This window comes from Cibotium barometz, chromosome 14 (genome assembly GCF_041138505.1).
Source record: "Cibotium barometz isolate CiBa-2024 chromosome 14, ASM4113850v1, whole genome shotgun sequence".
In the NCBI taxonomy this organism is placed as follows: domain Eukaryota; kingdom Viridiplantae; phylum Streptophyta; class Polypodiopsida; order Cyatheales; family Cibotiaceae; genus Cibotium; species Cibotium barometz.
In genome coordinates, this window is record NC_141059.1 from 30,931,839 (window position 1) to 30,948,904 (window position 17,066).

Genomic DNA, 17,066 nt, shown 5'->3' on the forward strand with positions numbered 1-17,066 from the left:
CAGGTGGGACTCCTGAGAAGTATTCTAGGGAAAGGGTCTTCCTTTTTTAAACAGAAACTTTCTTTTATTTTAGAGAGGGAATAATTATAAGATCAGAAAGGAAGATTCTTCCTCCAGTATACCTCGAAGGTTGGGGAGGAATCTTACAGTAACACTTTTATAATAAAAAAATATTCTTTTATGCATACTTTTATGCATATAAATTAATAATGATAAAAGTAACACTTTTATAATAAAAAAATATTCTTTTATGCATACTTTTATGCAAAGAAATCAATAATGATAAAAGTAACACTTTTATAATAAAAAAATATTCTTTTATGCATACTTTTATGCATAGAAATTAATAATGATAAAAGTAACACTTTTATAATAAAAAATATTCTTTTAGGCATACTTTTATGCATAGAAATCAATAATGATAAAAGTAATACTTTTATAATAAAAAATATTATTTTATGCATTATTTTATGCATAAAAATCCATAATGAGGAAAGTGACACTTTCATAATAAAAAAATTATCAATATGTATCTTTCTATACATAGAATTTAATTCTATTGAAAATCATTCTTTTATAAAAATTAATCAATATGCATCTTTCTATGCATGAATGAAAATGACACTTTTAGAATACTCTAACGATGGGAATTACTCTTTTTGATTAAATAAAGATGAAATTTATTTCACAAATTTTCAAAAAATTCATAACCTTCTTTGTATGGCTGACCATTTTTCAATTTTTAACCCTCTAATTAGAAGTTCACCAAGAGTATTTAATCATTCTAATGTAAACATTTTCTACTTATTTAAGAGAAACATTATGAAAAACTTGATTTTATTCAAGTTTTTATTCAATAATTAATCATCTAGGATAAAGAATGGTTGGATTTACTAAAGAAGAGAGGGGAAAAATCATAAAAAACCATAAAAGAAATAGAAAAGAGAAGAATCTCCAACTTACATAAATAATTTGAGAGCTTTCCTTTGGCTTGATGGTTTGAGGGTTCTACTCTTGTTTGAAACAAGAGTGGCCACCAATATTTTAGAAGAGGGAAGGTCAAAAACTAATGAATTATGAGTAAAATTCACAGTTTTTGGCACTTGGGAGAGGCAGGGTAACAGTGCAAAACACTATTGAGTTTTAACAAAGGGTTAGGTTTCTATTTATAGTAAAAAGTGAGCTTCTAACGAAGCCAACTGATTCTAGAATTTTCTAGATCAGTTTGGTCAATTTTTGACCATTTTTGGGTCAGTTTAGTCCACTTTTTGGATCTAGTTGAAACAGGAGAGAGGAGAGATAAAAATATCTCATTATTTGGGAGTTTAAAACTCATTCAAGCATGTGAAATAGGCACCTCCTTCATGAGGGGAACTCCCCCATATTGAGGTGTCAAAAATGCATCATTTCATCTAAATATCTCTCTTTTTTAACTATTAACCTTGTCCTCCTTAGTCAACTCTTCATCCTATGTGAGTATTTACTCATTTTTGGGGGATTTTCCTTTTATTCTTCTATTTATCTCCTCCCTACATTTGGATGAATCTTATCCATAGGAACCTTAATTTAAAATTTCGAAAAAATCTTGACCCCCAGGATAATGCCTCTTGAGCAGATTATACTTAATTTCTAATGCACCTTCTGAAAATCTTTTTAAACTTCTATTTCAGGGAAACTTATTTTAATAAGATGAGGTATTTTTTTATCCAAAAATATTTAAAAACTGAATTACCACTCTCTAGAAGATTTTCTCTCTCTAGGCCAAAACTGGTATAAACAAGATCTTTTATATTTCTGAAGAGGGATTTGATTATAGGGGAAGATGCTGGACATCTTGAGAGGCTGGGGAGGAATCTTACAATGTGCGTGCTAGAGGCCCAATTTTCCAAGTGTTGTGGCCTTAGAGAGACCATTGAAAATTGAATGTTTGGCCCTCACATTGCACACAAATCTGATCCAATGGTGACCAAAATTTGTGAGAGTGAGTGTGCGGAACCCACATGCACTTTAATAGACATTGGTCTCACAATTGGACCACATTTGTGCAATGTGCGTACCAAAGGCCCAGTTTTCAATGAGTCGTGGTCTTATAGAGCCCATTGAAAATTGGGCCTTTGGCACGCACATTGCACATAAATGTGGTCCGATGGTAAGAAACATTTACGAGAGTGAGTTTAGGGACCCCATACACACCCTTAGAGAGTTTGGTAACCATCGGACTATATTTATGGTATAATGTGCACGCTAAAGGCCCAATTTTCAATGTGTTGTGGCCCTAGAGAGCCCATTTAAAACTGTCTTTTTCATGCACATTGCACACAAACGTGATCCGATGGTGACTAAAATTTGTAAGAGTGTGTATGGAGTCCCAACACTCACTCTCACAATGTTTGGTTACCACTAGGCCACACTTGTGTGCAATGTGCAATGTGCATGCCAAAGACCCAATTTTCCGTGTGTTGTGTCCTTAGAGGACCCATTGATAATTAGGCTTTTGGCACGAACATTGCACACAAATGTTGTCCAGTGGTGACAAAATTTTGTGATGTTGAGTGTGAGGATCCCATATACACTCTCACAATGTTTGGTCACTATCGGATAACATTTATATGTAATGTTCATGCCAAAGACCCAATTTTCAATGTGTTGTGGCCTTAGAGAACCACTTGCAAATTACACATTTGGCACTCACATTGCACATAAATGTGGTCTCATGGTGACCAAACTTTGCAACAGTGAGTGGAGGAACCCCATACACACTCTTATAGAGCTTGGTTACCATCGGGGACCATATTTGTAGGCAATGTATGTACACGCCAAAGGCCCGGTTTTCAATGTGTTGTTGCCTTAGAGAGGCCATTGAAAATTGGACCTTTGGCATGCAAATCTCACACAAATATGGTTCGATGGTAACCAAACTTTGCGAGAGTGGATGTGGGTACCCCATATACACTCTCGAATGTTTGGTTACCATCAAACCACATTTGTGTGCAATGTGCGTGCCAAAGGCCCAATTTTCCAAGTGTTGAGGCCTTAGAGATTCCAATGGAAGTTGGGGCTTTAGCACTCACATTGCAAACAAATGTGGTCCGATGGTGATGATACTTTGTGAGAGTGAGTGTGCGGATCCCATGCACACTCTAACAGAGTTTGTCCACCATCAAACCACCTTTTTGTATAATGTGCATGCGAAAGGTTCAATTTTCAATGTGTTGTGGCGTTAGCATTAGGAGAAATATGGACTCTCCATTTTTCCCCTTAAGGAGTGAATAAAAAAAGATTGGCTTAACCAATGAGAGAGCTGGGATTCTAGATCCATGTAACATGGATCTTTTTGTCATATCTTTTCCCAAATCTCTTAGGACAATAAAATAATAGAGCCCATAACTTTAAAAAATAGAGAAATGTCTGATTTCATGTCATAAACTATTCTTTCATGTTAAATGTACCTTGTGGTCAGCACATGGAAGTTTGAAAATCAAATTTCATTTTTTTTCCTTTTTTATGTTTAATTTTTTACTTTCCCTCCTTTTGCATTTCACTACCTTTTCATTTCCCTCCTTTTTTAGCAGAATTTAATTTTGCCATATCTTCTGCAACTCTGGTTCTTTCTTCACGAAATTTCACAGGTATGTTGTTCTCCACCATAGCTCTCTCCTCATAAAATTTCATCTCATTTGGATAAAACCTCTATGAGTTATGCACGTTTTCTCACATGAACTTTCTCTTCTTTGCGCCGCAAATAGCTATCTTGATCTAAAGTGGTTTCAAATTCTTTTATGAGTAATGATCATATGTTTAGGGTTTGTCTATGTTTTGTCTTGATGTAAGATAGGTTTGTTTATGTTTTGTCTTGATGTGTTGTTGTTTATTTTCAGAGGAGCAAGGTTGTGAGCAATAAGATTGTGCAAATCAAAGCAATACGTTGCTATTTATTTCGTGTTGTTTCAATCTTTATTTGTTGCTTATATTCTTCTTTACACCACCACACACAGATAACTATCTTGATTTTAAGTGGCATAAAATGCTTGTGATGAGTAATGATCATAGGTTTAGGGTTTGTTTATGTTTTGTCTTGATGTGTTTATTTTCATTTTCATAGGTTGTAGGCAACAAGGTTGTGTGAATCAAAGAAATAGGTTGCTGTTTATTTCTTATTGGCCCCTTAGTTTTCTGAGGCAAGAAATCCAACTCATGTCCCAATGATCCCCCTTGTAATTTTTATTTCAAGTTGGATGGTAGGAAGGTTGGGAGTCGAAGTGAACATTTCAAAACATGTAAGCAGTGTGTTGCTCCACACATCCTTGAAATTGTAGAGTTCATGTAATTCTTATTCTTCCAAGTGAATATTAAAAACTATTTCTCTAAAAGTGTTGTAAATTTAATTTAATTTTATTTTCATAAATTGTATTGGTTTTTTAAAGTCTACTGTGTTTCGAACCCATTAATATGTAAGAAAATAAAGATAAGTATAAGTAAGTACAATTATAAATATAAGTATAAGTATATATTTAAGTGTAAACAATAATATAATTAATTATCCTAGAAATATAAATATGATTTATGAGTTCTTATATTTTAATGAAGTGTCATTAATTTTTAGTTTATGGATATAAGTATAAAAATAAATTTAACTTTAAGTATACATTTAAGTGCAAATAATAATATAAGTAACTTTGTAAATAATATAATAATAATAATATGTAACAAGAAATAAAAGTATGATTTTTTATTTATTATATTTTATTGAAGTGTCCTTTATTTATTAAAGTATAAACATAAGGTATTAAAATAAATATAAGTTTATAGATATTTTAAGTACAATAATAAACATAAGTATAAATTGCATCCATCCAACCTCACGAAACCCAAAGTCATGACCCACCACTAGCTTCATTGAGTGCAATCACCATTGAAGGGGGGTGGAGTACCTCCTCATGCAAGATGTGTTGGAGCTCTTGGATAAATTTATATTTATAAGTATAAGTAGGGGTTGTTTTCATTCACTTCTATTGCATTCTCTATCTCTCACTTTCTATCCACCTTGCTTATTGCTCACTTTACGCCTTCACCATGGCTTCTCATTATGATGCATTCGCACAGTGGATGAGTGAAACCCTTATGGTCAGATGTGGGACTAGATTTACCCTAGGTTTTATTATAGTTTTGAGCTAGAGAATATATTTAGGACTCTAGATCCTGATAGCTCAGTGCTTGCATATTTTTACGCGGGATGTGATGACATCACATTTTTTATCCCTGACTCCACTGCTCAGTGGATACCCCTAGAGTTCTTCTTCTTCATGTGAAGAGTGGTGACAACCATAGAAAGGTTGTGCAAAGAGAACTTGCACATATTCCCCCCCTTCCGATCTACCTATGTGCCCCTAACTTTTGAGGAGGCAGACCCGATCGATCTCATTGAGCAGGATATTGCCTTTGCTATTTGTATATTATACTCTGATATTGAAGAGGAGAATGATGAGGAGCCAGTGGTGCCTCTTCTCACTTATGAAGAGAAGGAGCCAGAGGAGATAGTCCTGGACAAGTAAGAGGAGGAGGCACGTAGCTTGTCTTTGGACTTGTCGCGACTATCCACTAGGAGGCAGCCATCCTATTAAGAATGCAAAACTTCCATCATTGAGTGCCATCACTATAGATGGTGTTGAGTACTTGCTCATGCAAGAGGAGGAGGCACGTAGCTTGTCTTTGGACTTGTCGACTATCCACTAGGAGGCAGCCATCCTATTAAGAATGCAAAACTTCCATCATTGAGTGCCATCACTATAGATGGTGTTGAGCACTTACTCATGCAGGATGTCCTTGAGGTCTTGGATTTGAGGGAGGAAGATCTGTACTGCCACCTTGTTGGGGATGTTGATGAAGACCTCATTGACTTTTACACTGTGGATGTCCCTCTACAAGTAATTGAGATTGGCCAATACGATGGCACGAGCATGGATGATGTCTCTGCAATCCTCGGCATCCAAAGAAGTGCTACAAAAGCTCTCCTAACTATGATATCTCAGATGCAAAATTTGAGAGGTTGCAGGAGAAGCTCTTTGGACCTCGACCATGCATTGACCTCTCGAACCCTCTACATGGTGATAAAGCGATCATTGGAGAGCACACCTAGATGCACCAGTCGGGAGACAGAATGATGAGGCTGAGAAGGTGCGTAAAATTTTTTTGAATCTTCCTGGGGACCCCACACTACAAAATCAGGACCATCCTCGCCCAGCCTTCGGGCTGGCATGCCCCTTGGGGAGAGGGCCCCGATGCATGCCAGATTACATGTGTGGGGTCCCCAGGACCCTGAGGCCCCACACAGAAAATTTCAACTCATTTGAAAATATTTTTTTTTCATGCAATTGTATTTTGGAATAACTTTTGATATTTTATTTTTGCATGCAAATAGTTTCTTCAGGAAATTGTCTATGTCGATGAGTTTGCATCAAGAGCTGGTGGAACAAGGGGTGGTAGAGGAAGAGTCTAGGATGCAACTTTGAAGGAGTATATTGGCAAGATCTTCTAAGACATCATTGTCTTTCACGAAGTATGCTCCCCTGATGGACAAGTCTCTCTCATGAAGATCAAGGCTTTAGAAAAGGGTGCCGCATTCAAGTCCATGCCTATGAAATCAAGCTTAGAGACGGTGGTGCTTGTGAAGCGCTCTCCAAGCTCCTATATTTGTTCGAAGCTCAGCATGTAGGGAAGATTCATTCACTTGTTGGCTGGGAAGATTGATCTTCATGCTATCCAACTCGAGCTTGATGGAAATTTTGTTGTAATTCCTTTGCTTAAAGCTCCTACTGACTCTGCTGAGCCTAGTAGTAAGAGACGCAGAGTTTAGGGTTTTTGTACTTGCTTCTATGTCATGATGTAATAGTTTCTATATTAATAAAAATATATTTTTAAAGTTTTGTTGTATTCGTGCGATCAACAAATAATTTTTAATCATTAATTTAAAATTGAAATCACAATACAATTATGATTGCCAGATATAATCAAGTAGACACTTGGCAAGGATTTTAAAAAAAAATTCATTAAGGAAAGCATTTACATCATGATCACATGAGATTACATTGTGGCATATACATTGAGATTACAAGATCTCCCTAAAATTGCGGCTCATGACCATAATCTTCCCTCCACTTTAGCATGCGTAGAACTAGCCGCATATCTTTGTCAGTGATGATGACTCTCTTGGCATGGACTGCTGCATACACTGTGTCACTATACATGTTTACCAAAAAAGCTTCAGCAACCTCTTGAGAAGAGCTTCCAAAGCTACTACTATCCATCGTGTCGGAGCCTCACTATTGCCGACCCGATGATGTCATCGAGATATCCGGCTCTCGTTCAAATCATCCATAATCTCCCTAACGAGGCGCGATGAAAAGGTCTCCTCAGGATTAGAAGTTCTGTCATCTTCTGATACTTTCTTATTTCTCGAAGAGCGACGGTGCCAGGTCTCAACCAAGGTTTGTGATGTGTGGGCGGTAGTGGGGGCCTGACCTTCACGCGATCAACCCTCTTGGCAGTCTTTGTTTGGTGCAAGCCATGTTCTTGAAGAAGATAAAACAAGAATAGAATGAAAATAAAAGACTCTAAACTTATAATTAAAACTTCAAAAACTAAGAATATAACTTATATTTATATTTTTATAGAATAAAAATAAATAAACCTTAAAAAATTTAGTATTTTTTATTATATTTAGTAATTTCCTTATTTATAAGAGCCCCTCTAATGCAACATCTCACTAATTCCTTAGGGTTTCTAGAACTTCATTCCATGTTTAAAGTAATCTAGTTTTTAGAGTAATTTTTATTATATGTTTTTAGTAAAGACAAAATTTTAAAATTTCTAAATTCATTGAAATTTTATACACTTATAGTCTTTCATGCATACATGTTGTGTGAAAAATCCTAAATCCATGTGAGGCCTGTGAACAAAAAAATAATGCTTTCGATAAACTTGAAAAACTATACGAGAGAAAAAGATAATAACACCCAAGATATTGAGAAAGAAACATCAAATTGTACTTGTATTAAAAACACTTCTCATAGATTACAAGTACATTGAAACATAGGTTTACAATGCATCATATGATTTACTCAAATCATATTATCCATGTTCAAACTGAAGGCATCGCCATTATTACAAATCCTTCGTACAAGTCTCATATCCTTGTCCATAAGAGTGATGCGCTTCGTGTGAATAGGTGCCAACTGACCGTCATGCATGAGGTCCACCGAATATGCCTCTGCTGCTTCTTGAAGAGCTAGCAATGCTTGGGCTAACCATCGCTGCACATTCTTGATTGTAGAACTAAGTCTTGCATAGAACCTATTATTACAAGACATTCATTGGAGATCTTGCAATATCTCTCTCACCAGTCTTGCAAATGGCACCCTCGGTATGATTAAGTTTGTACTTTTCTGATACTTCCTTATTTCTCGAAGAGCAGCAGTGCCTAGTCTCCATGTATGCTTCTTGTGATGTGGTGGATGTGGATGTGGATGCGTTGTACGTGTAGTAGTGCCTCCTAGATTGTCAGATTGAGGGCGCTCATTATCAGTCTCCATTAGTATATTGACCTGGGGTTGTGTTGGGCGAGTCTTAGTAGGGTTCCTCTTATCACTTTGCTTGGTGCGTGCCATGCCTTGAAAGCTAGAAGACTACAAAATGTAAATGTCTCACCACTTATAAGCACAGTTTAGTCAACTTTAGTCAACTTTAAAAATAACACAACTATTCACACACACAAGTATGCATATACTCTCACACATAAAATCATTTAATATTATGGTTATAGTTGGTGAGATTATGGGTGATATATCACATTAGTTTACAAGCTTTATGTGAAAGCCATTTTGGTTTAGTAGAGTAATACTTGCATAACCAAAAAATTACAAAATTTCAACTTGCATTTGCTCATTTGAAACACTTGACTCTCGAGTTTTCCACTTGCTTCCCTCTCTTTCTTGAGTTCTCAACCACTCAGCATGTTTCTCTCTACCTGATGAATTCTCAAATCGTGCCTTTCTAACCTTACATATGACTTTGTGTATTGCCTGTGATCCAGTGGACATAGGTTTCTTCTCTTCTACCCTTATTACTATCTTTCTATACCACGATAGAAGTAATTGTTTCATTGGATTGACATCATAGATTCCACCTCCCCACATGAGCAGATGTCTTTTGGAAATCTCATCGTGCTTGCCAATGAGATCGCTCCATGCCCTGTGTAGACCATATCACTAAACTTCCTTCATTTGCAAAGTAAGGACCATAAGCATGTAATATATGCTACATCAATAAACAACGTAATCATAGTTAGTCTCTAAAACCATATAAATTAATTGTAGTGTCACACTTACCATGTAATGTATTATACTACTTGAAGTCTAGGCTTCAACCAACTGATGCATAGAATATACCAGTCACCTCCTTAAACTCCTTGGAATCATCTGGTCCAAATGTCATCTTTTGCAAAAGCACTGCCAATTTGTCAAGAGCAATCCATACATTTGCTTTTGCTACTCTAGTCTTTCCTCCATTTCTTCGATCCGGAATGGCCATATGTAACTTTTTACATGCTTCATATTTCTCTGGTTGTTGTACTACTAGTTCTCCATTTTCATTTCATGGTGCAGAGAGGAATTTCCTTGCTTTTGTGTAAGATTCCTCCCTAGCCTCTCAAGATGTCCAGCATCTTCCCCTGTAATCAAATCCCTCTTCAGAAATATACAAGATCTTGTCTCTGCCTATTTTGACATAGAGAGAGAAAATATTCTAGAGAGAGAATATTCAGATTTTGAATATTTTTAGATAGAAAAATTTCTCATATTATTAAAATGAATTCCCCTGAAACAAAAATTCAAAAAGAACTTTCCAATGTGCAATTGGAATTTATTGGAAATGGGTATAAAGGACCTTAGCCTAAGGGTTTAGATTTTCAAAATTTTTTGGATTATGGTCCAATTAAGGTTCCTATGGGCCAATAGCATCAATCCATGTGTAGGGAGGAGATAAATCCAATTTTGTAAAAGAAGATACCCAAAAATGAGTAAATGCTCACATAAGATGAAGAGTTGACTATGTACAAAGTTTATTAGTAAGAAACTATGAGTAATTTTAATAGTTTGAGATATTTGGGTATAATGATTTCATTTTGACACATATGTAAGGAAGGGGAGTCCCTTCAATACTCACATAAGATGAAGAGTTGAAAATGTACAAGGTTTTTTAGTAAAAAACTATGAGCAATATTAAAAATATGAGATATTTTGGGTATCCAAAAATGAGTAAATGCTCACATAAGATGAAGAGTTAAAAATGTACAAGGTTTATTAGTAAAAAACTATGAGCAATATTAAAAATATGAGATATTTTGGGTATCCAAAAATGAGTAAATGCTCACATAAGATGAAGAGTTGAAAATGTACAAGGTTTATTAGTAAAAAACTATGAGCAATATTAAAAATATGAGATATTTTGGGTATAATGATTCCATTTTGACACATATGTAAGGAAGGAGAGTCCATTAAAGGAGGTGCATATTTCACATGCTTGAATGAGTTTTAAACTCATAAATAATGTGATATTTTATCTCTCCTCTCTCCTAATTCAAGTCTAGTTCCAAAAAGTTAGCTTAACTGACCTAAAAATGGTTAAAAATTGACCAAACTAAGTTGAAAAATTCTAGAATCAGTTTGTTTGGTTAGGAGCTCACTTTTTCCTATAAATAGAGGCCTTCCCCTTTGTTGAAACTCAACAATGTTTAATGCATTGTTACTCTACTCCACCTAAGCCAAGAACTGGGAATTCAATAATAATTCACTAGTTTTTGACACTTCCCTCTTTCTTCAATCCCCATTGGTGGCTCCATCAACATACTAAACCAATTGATTGGTTGGGGGCCTCTACCGTGAACAAAGAATCAAGTAATTTGTAAGGTAAATGGTGAATTTTGATTCTTTTCTATAATTTCTCAATGTTTCTCTCTTCTCAACCTCTCTCAAGCTTGAGAAACTTAATTGGAATGGTTTTTGAATGCTATTGAAGTTAATTGATCAATGGTAGTGAAGAGTTACATAATTTGATGAATGCTATTGAAGTTAATTGATTAAGGATAGTTAAGAATTACATAAATTTCCATTTATGCTTAATTCTAATGGTTTTTATGTAATTTCTTTCTCTCACTCAAGAAATGGTCATACTCATGACCCATTCTCAATCCAAATGAAGCTTTTCCTTAATCCAAGATTAATTTATTCTTGAGGCCAAATTAATGGCTTTTTTCTATACTTTTAGTTTATGTATTTCATGAATATTGATGATTCAATCCATTATGGATTAATGATCCAATTAGGGATCATTCTATTTATTTCCTTAATGATAAGCTTTATCCCTTAGAAAATTTGAGATTTATCAGTCATAGCAGCGGAGCTATGGCAAAATTTTTATAAAAATTATACATAAAATAATTTCATTCAAAGCATGAAAAGAGGACTTCCTACCATATTCTAGGAATTATCATCCTAGATTAATTGAAAGATATTTATTGTAATCATAGAGAAATTGATTTTTATATTATGCATAATTGATTTTCATGCATAGAGGTATGCATAAAAGATTATTATTTTAACATAAAAGTGTTACTTTTACCCTTCTCTGGACAGTAAGTTTCACCCTCTAAGGCTATTTTGAGTAGCGAAGTGTCGCTTCTCAAACCTCCAACCCTAGGGTTTGGAAACATCCTACAAAGGGGAATGGGTGGGCACCTTGAAATATCTAAAACCCTGCATTTAGCCAATACATCTCCACCTTTCATAATTTCCACCACCTCATTTTCCCCTTGCTCTTCTTTCTCACTACACATGGACTGCATAGTGCTACTAGCGGGTTGAGACAATACTTGTTCTTTATGTCTTCTTTTAGAAACCTAGGAAGACATTAATCAAACACAAAACGAACAACATTTGAAACATAGAACTTAGAAACTGGCAAACTCAATATAAGCAACATAAAATATTCCCTAGAAAAAGCATACAAACAATACCTGGATAGGAGAGAAATCATCGCCACCAGTCTCATCTGCTACTGTAGGACTAGATGCACACACTCCTTTCTCCTTGCTCGTTCGCTGAATTCTAAATCATTAGTTCACACAGAAATATTAAGAAATCAAAGCTGCAACAATTGAATGTAAAATCTTACTGTAAGAGACCCGAACTCCCTATGTTTTTTTTGTTGAAAGAACGGTAGAGGGAGAGGAGGCACACACACAGGAGCAAACCCTAATGTATATTGCAAACCCTAACCATAGAGGGAAGCCATCTCCACTCACACACAAAGCATAATGCACTAATCCATAATCCACACAACACACAATGAGTTGTGTCCACACTCTACTAACCCTAGCTAATGTCCACACACTATGACCAGCTGGACACGCGGTCATTTATGTCTCACACATGTTCCTACCTAATCTGCCAGCACATAGCATAGCTGGCTCACACTGACATCGAGCTTGAATCTCAACAGCCCCTCTCAAGCTCATGATGTACTGCCGATGAAGATGTAGATGAGCTTGGGATATCAAGACTCTCAACACTCCCCCTCAAGCTCATCCCATGTACTCCCAACATAGTCCGGAAGTACTCAAACTTCTCCCTGCTAAGTGGCTTCGTAAAGATATCAGCCACCTCCTCATCAGTCTTCACATACTGAAGATCAACTGAACCATCCAGCACCTTCTCTCTGACAAAGTGATAATGGACCTCTATGTGTTTGGTCCTCGCATGAAACACTGGATTCTTTGCCAACTGTATACTGCTCATGTTGTCACAATGAATGACAACTTTGCCATCAAGAGGCTCACATAAATCTGCCAAGAGACTCTTTAACCATATAGCCTCACAAGTAGCAATGGCTGCACCTCTGTACTCAGCCTCTGTACTGGATAAAGCAACTGTAGGTTGCTTTTTGCTACTCCAACTCACCACGGCACTTCCAAGTGTAAAAGCATATCCACTAGTAGACCTCCTGTCATATGCGCTACCTGCCCAATCAGCATCTGTGTAGCCATGTATGTCCAAGCTTTTACCACTCTCATAAAATAAACCATAATGTGCTGTGGTCTTCACATATCTCATGATGCGTCTCACTGCATCCAAATGTGGTTTCCTGGGGCTCTGCATAAACTGGCTCACTAGCCCCACAGCATAACTCAAATCCGGGCGTATGATAGTCATGTATATGAGACTACCAACCATCTTCCTGTACATAGAAGGATCATCCAATTCCTCGCCATAATCAGCCCGCAACTTCACATTTTGCTCCAATGGTGTACTCATAGGCTTACACCCTGTCATGCCATACTTTGCCAACATATCCAATGCATATTGGCGCTGTACTAACCAAGTACCTGCATGATCTTTGACCACTTCAATTCCAAGGAAGTATCTCAACTCACCAAGATCTTTCATGTCAAATTGCCCACTCAAAGCTTTCTTGACATGCATCACATCTGCACCATGATCACCTGTGATAATCAAGTCATCCACATAGATGACTAGTAAAACAATCCCATGCTGTGTCTTCTTCACATAGAGTGAAGAATCTGCTGTAGAAGTCTGAAAACCAAGTGAGATAAGATATCTGCTCATCTTATCACTCCAAGCACGAGGTGCTTGCTTCAGACCATACAATGCCTTTTTCAACCTGTATACGTGAGTGGGATATCTTGGGTGTACATACCCTTCTGGCTGTGCCATATACACTTCCTCTTGTAGATCTCCATTTAGAAATGCATTCTTGACATCCATTTGATGCATTTCCCAACCATTAGCTGCAGCCATAGCAATGACTGCTTTCACTGTGCCCATCTTAGCCACTGGACTAAACGTCTCATCATAATCCAATCCTTGGGTCTGTGCATAACCCTTTGCTACCAATCTTGCTTTATGTCTCTCAATAGAACCATCAGATTTGCACTTCACTTTGTAAACCCATTTACATCCAATAACATTCTTGTCCTTTGGTAATGCAACCAAATCCCATGTATCATTATGGACCAATGCGTCCATCTCAACATCCATTGCTTTCTCCCATACATCCATTGCTTTCTCCCATACATGCTCTCCAATAGCCTCTGTATAGCATGTAGGTTCCACATGCTTCACCATAGATGTCATGTATGCATAGTGCATAGCAAAATCTCTATATGTCAATCTGTCAACAGGATATCTGACTCTCTGGGATCTCCGCAATGCATGCGGGTCACTCTGTACACCTGTAACTCTTGCATGTGGTGGCACATATCTGTCCTGCCTAGCACCAGGTGTGCGTAAAACAGGTATGCCAAGCTCTTCATCCAAACTCTCAGAACTAGATGACTCATAACCTGTGATTCCAATTCCTTCGACCTTCTTCTTGCCTTTATCCATAGCACTACTCCCAGTGCTCACACTCTCATGCCTCAGACGTCCTGACCATGGACGTACACTGCTACTCTCAGCTTCTGCTGCTGGCCCAGACATAGTAGTAGAACTAGAACTTGCTTGTGGTGGCAAGTTCACATGTACATCAGCCTCAAGTGACTCAATGACTCCCTCATCTTTTGCTTTGTACCAACTAGCAAGCTCATCAAACACCACATCTCGTGAGATGACCACTTGTCTAGTTTGTGGATTATAACATTTGTATGCCTTTCGATCCTGTGCATATCCAACAAATACACATTTCTCTGCTTTAGGATCCAACTTCCTTCTTCTTTCATCAGGCACATGTACATAAGCTATGCATCCAAAAACTTTAAGATGTCCAATGTCTGGCCTGTAACCTGTAAGCCGCATCTCTGGCGTGCTTCCATGAATGGCTGCTGTAGGTGTTTTGTTCAATATATATACAGCAGTAGCACATGCTTCTGCCCAATAGTAATCTGGCATGCTCTTTTCATTGAGCATCGCCCTTGCCACTTCACATATGACTCTATTCTTTCTCTCAGCCACACCATTCTACTGAGGTGTATACCTGCAAGTCAACTGTCTTCTTATTCCATGCTTCCTCAAGAAATGCTCAAAAGCTTTTGAGGTGTATTCACCACCTCCATCTGTCCTCAGACATTTAATCCAACAGCCATATTGCTTTTCTGCAAAAGCTTTGAAATCCATGAACTTTTCCAACACTTCACTCTTCTCTTTGAGAAAGTATATCCATGTCATCCTGCTAAAATCATCTATGAATGTAACATAGTATAAACTGCCTTTGATAGATGGGTTTTGTGCAGGACCCCATACATCACTGTGTACTATCTCAAGTGGCCTGTTACTCATATTTCCTTCTCTAGGAAACCTCAACCTTGCCTACTTCCCAAACTGACAGGCTTCACAAACATGCATATGTCCATCATATTTGAACCTAGGCAATCCATTGACAATGCCTCTTGTTTGCATGTTCTTTAATCTTTGTATATTGACATGGCCAATCCTCTTGTGCCACATATCAATGTCCTGTACCACATTCCTGCTCTTTGAGAACATGGCTGATTTTAGCTCAAGAATTCCAGCATCCAGCTTAAACAATCTGCCTTCTTTCTTGCCTTTAGCAATCACTCTACATCCATGTTTAAAATCTTCAACGAAGCATCCATGCTCGTTGAAACGAACCTGTAATCCCTGTTCCACCATTTGACCAACTGAGGCCAAGCTTAGTGATCGAAGGCACATACAGCACATCTGACATAGACTTTGTCTGACCATTGTGCATGACCAATGGTACACTACCAACATGTGTAATGACATGCTGGGTATCATCACCTATTTCCACATAGCCCTTTACATCCATAGGCTTCATGTGCTCAAACCATTCTCCATGACATGTCATATGGTTTGATGCTCCTGAGTCCATATACCATGTGTCATCATTCTCAGCATTTGTCGTCATAGAACCCACAACATGCTTCATGGCAAACAAATGATTTGCAGTTCCATCTCATTGCTACTTGATGCAGTTACCACCATGTTGTGCATAGTTTCCACCATAATGACCACCACGTTGTGCTCTTCCCCCTCTCAAATCATTCTGTTTGCGGAAACAATCTCTCGCCATATGACCATATTTGCCACAATAATGGCATTCCACATCTTGCATAGAATTTTGTTGGCCTTGCCAACGTCCTCGTCCACGGGGGTTACCACGACCTCTTTGTGGTGCATATCCACGACCACCTCGAGCACCATATGAAGGCTGAAAATTCTGTTGTGGAGGCCTATCCTGCCATCCACGGCCATTACCACCACGTCCATGTGATGCGAATCTCCCCCTGCCTCTAAAACCTCTCTGCGAGTAGAAAGCCTGATTTCTGCCATCATCATGGCTAGAAGATGCATCGAGAAATGAATCACTGAGCTTGATTTCCTCAACCAACAAGAGTGAAACCAACTCATCGAAGTCGGGTAAACCTGTACTCCTCACTGAGATAGATGTATCAAATGATTTGTATTCCTTGCCAAGACCATGCAAGGTAATATCCACCAAATCATCATCAGGCATGGGGGCATTTATTGTGGCCAATGCATCTGCAAACTTCTTGATTTCTTGCACATAATCATGTATGCTCCTTTTATTCCTTTTGACATTATGTATCTGCTGTTGTAACTGAGACTTGCGAGCACTCGTATCTGTATCAAACATCTTGACCAAAGTATCCCATGCATCTTTGGGATTCTCAGCATCCTGAATGTGTATGAGCATAGCATCAGAAATACATATAGACAAATAATGCAGCACTTTGAATGCTCTCTCTGACCATTGCTTATGAGCAATAAGCTGCTGCTGTGTAGGTTGCCGAGGTAGCTCAGGCTCTGGCTCAGCACCTGTAATGAGATTCCAAAATCCTTTTCCTTTCAAGAAACTCTTTATCCTGTACTTCCATGCCTGGAAGTTCTTCCTATCCAGCTTTTCACCAACAATCTGAACTGGATTATCCGACATATCTGCTCAATGTGCACCTTTCGCACTCGTCCAAATCTAAAACCGAGCCTTCCTCAGCTCAA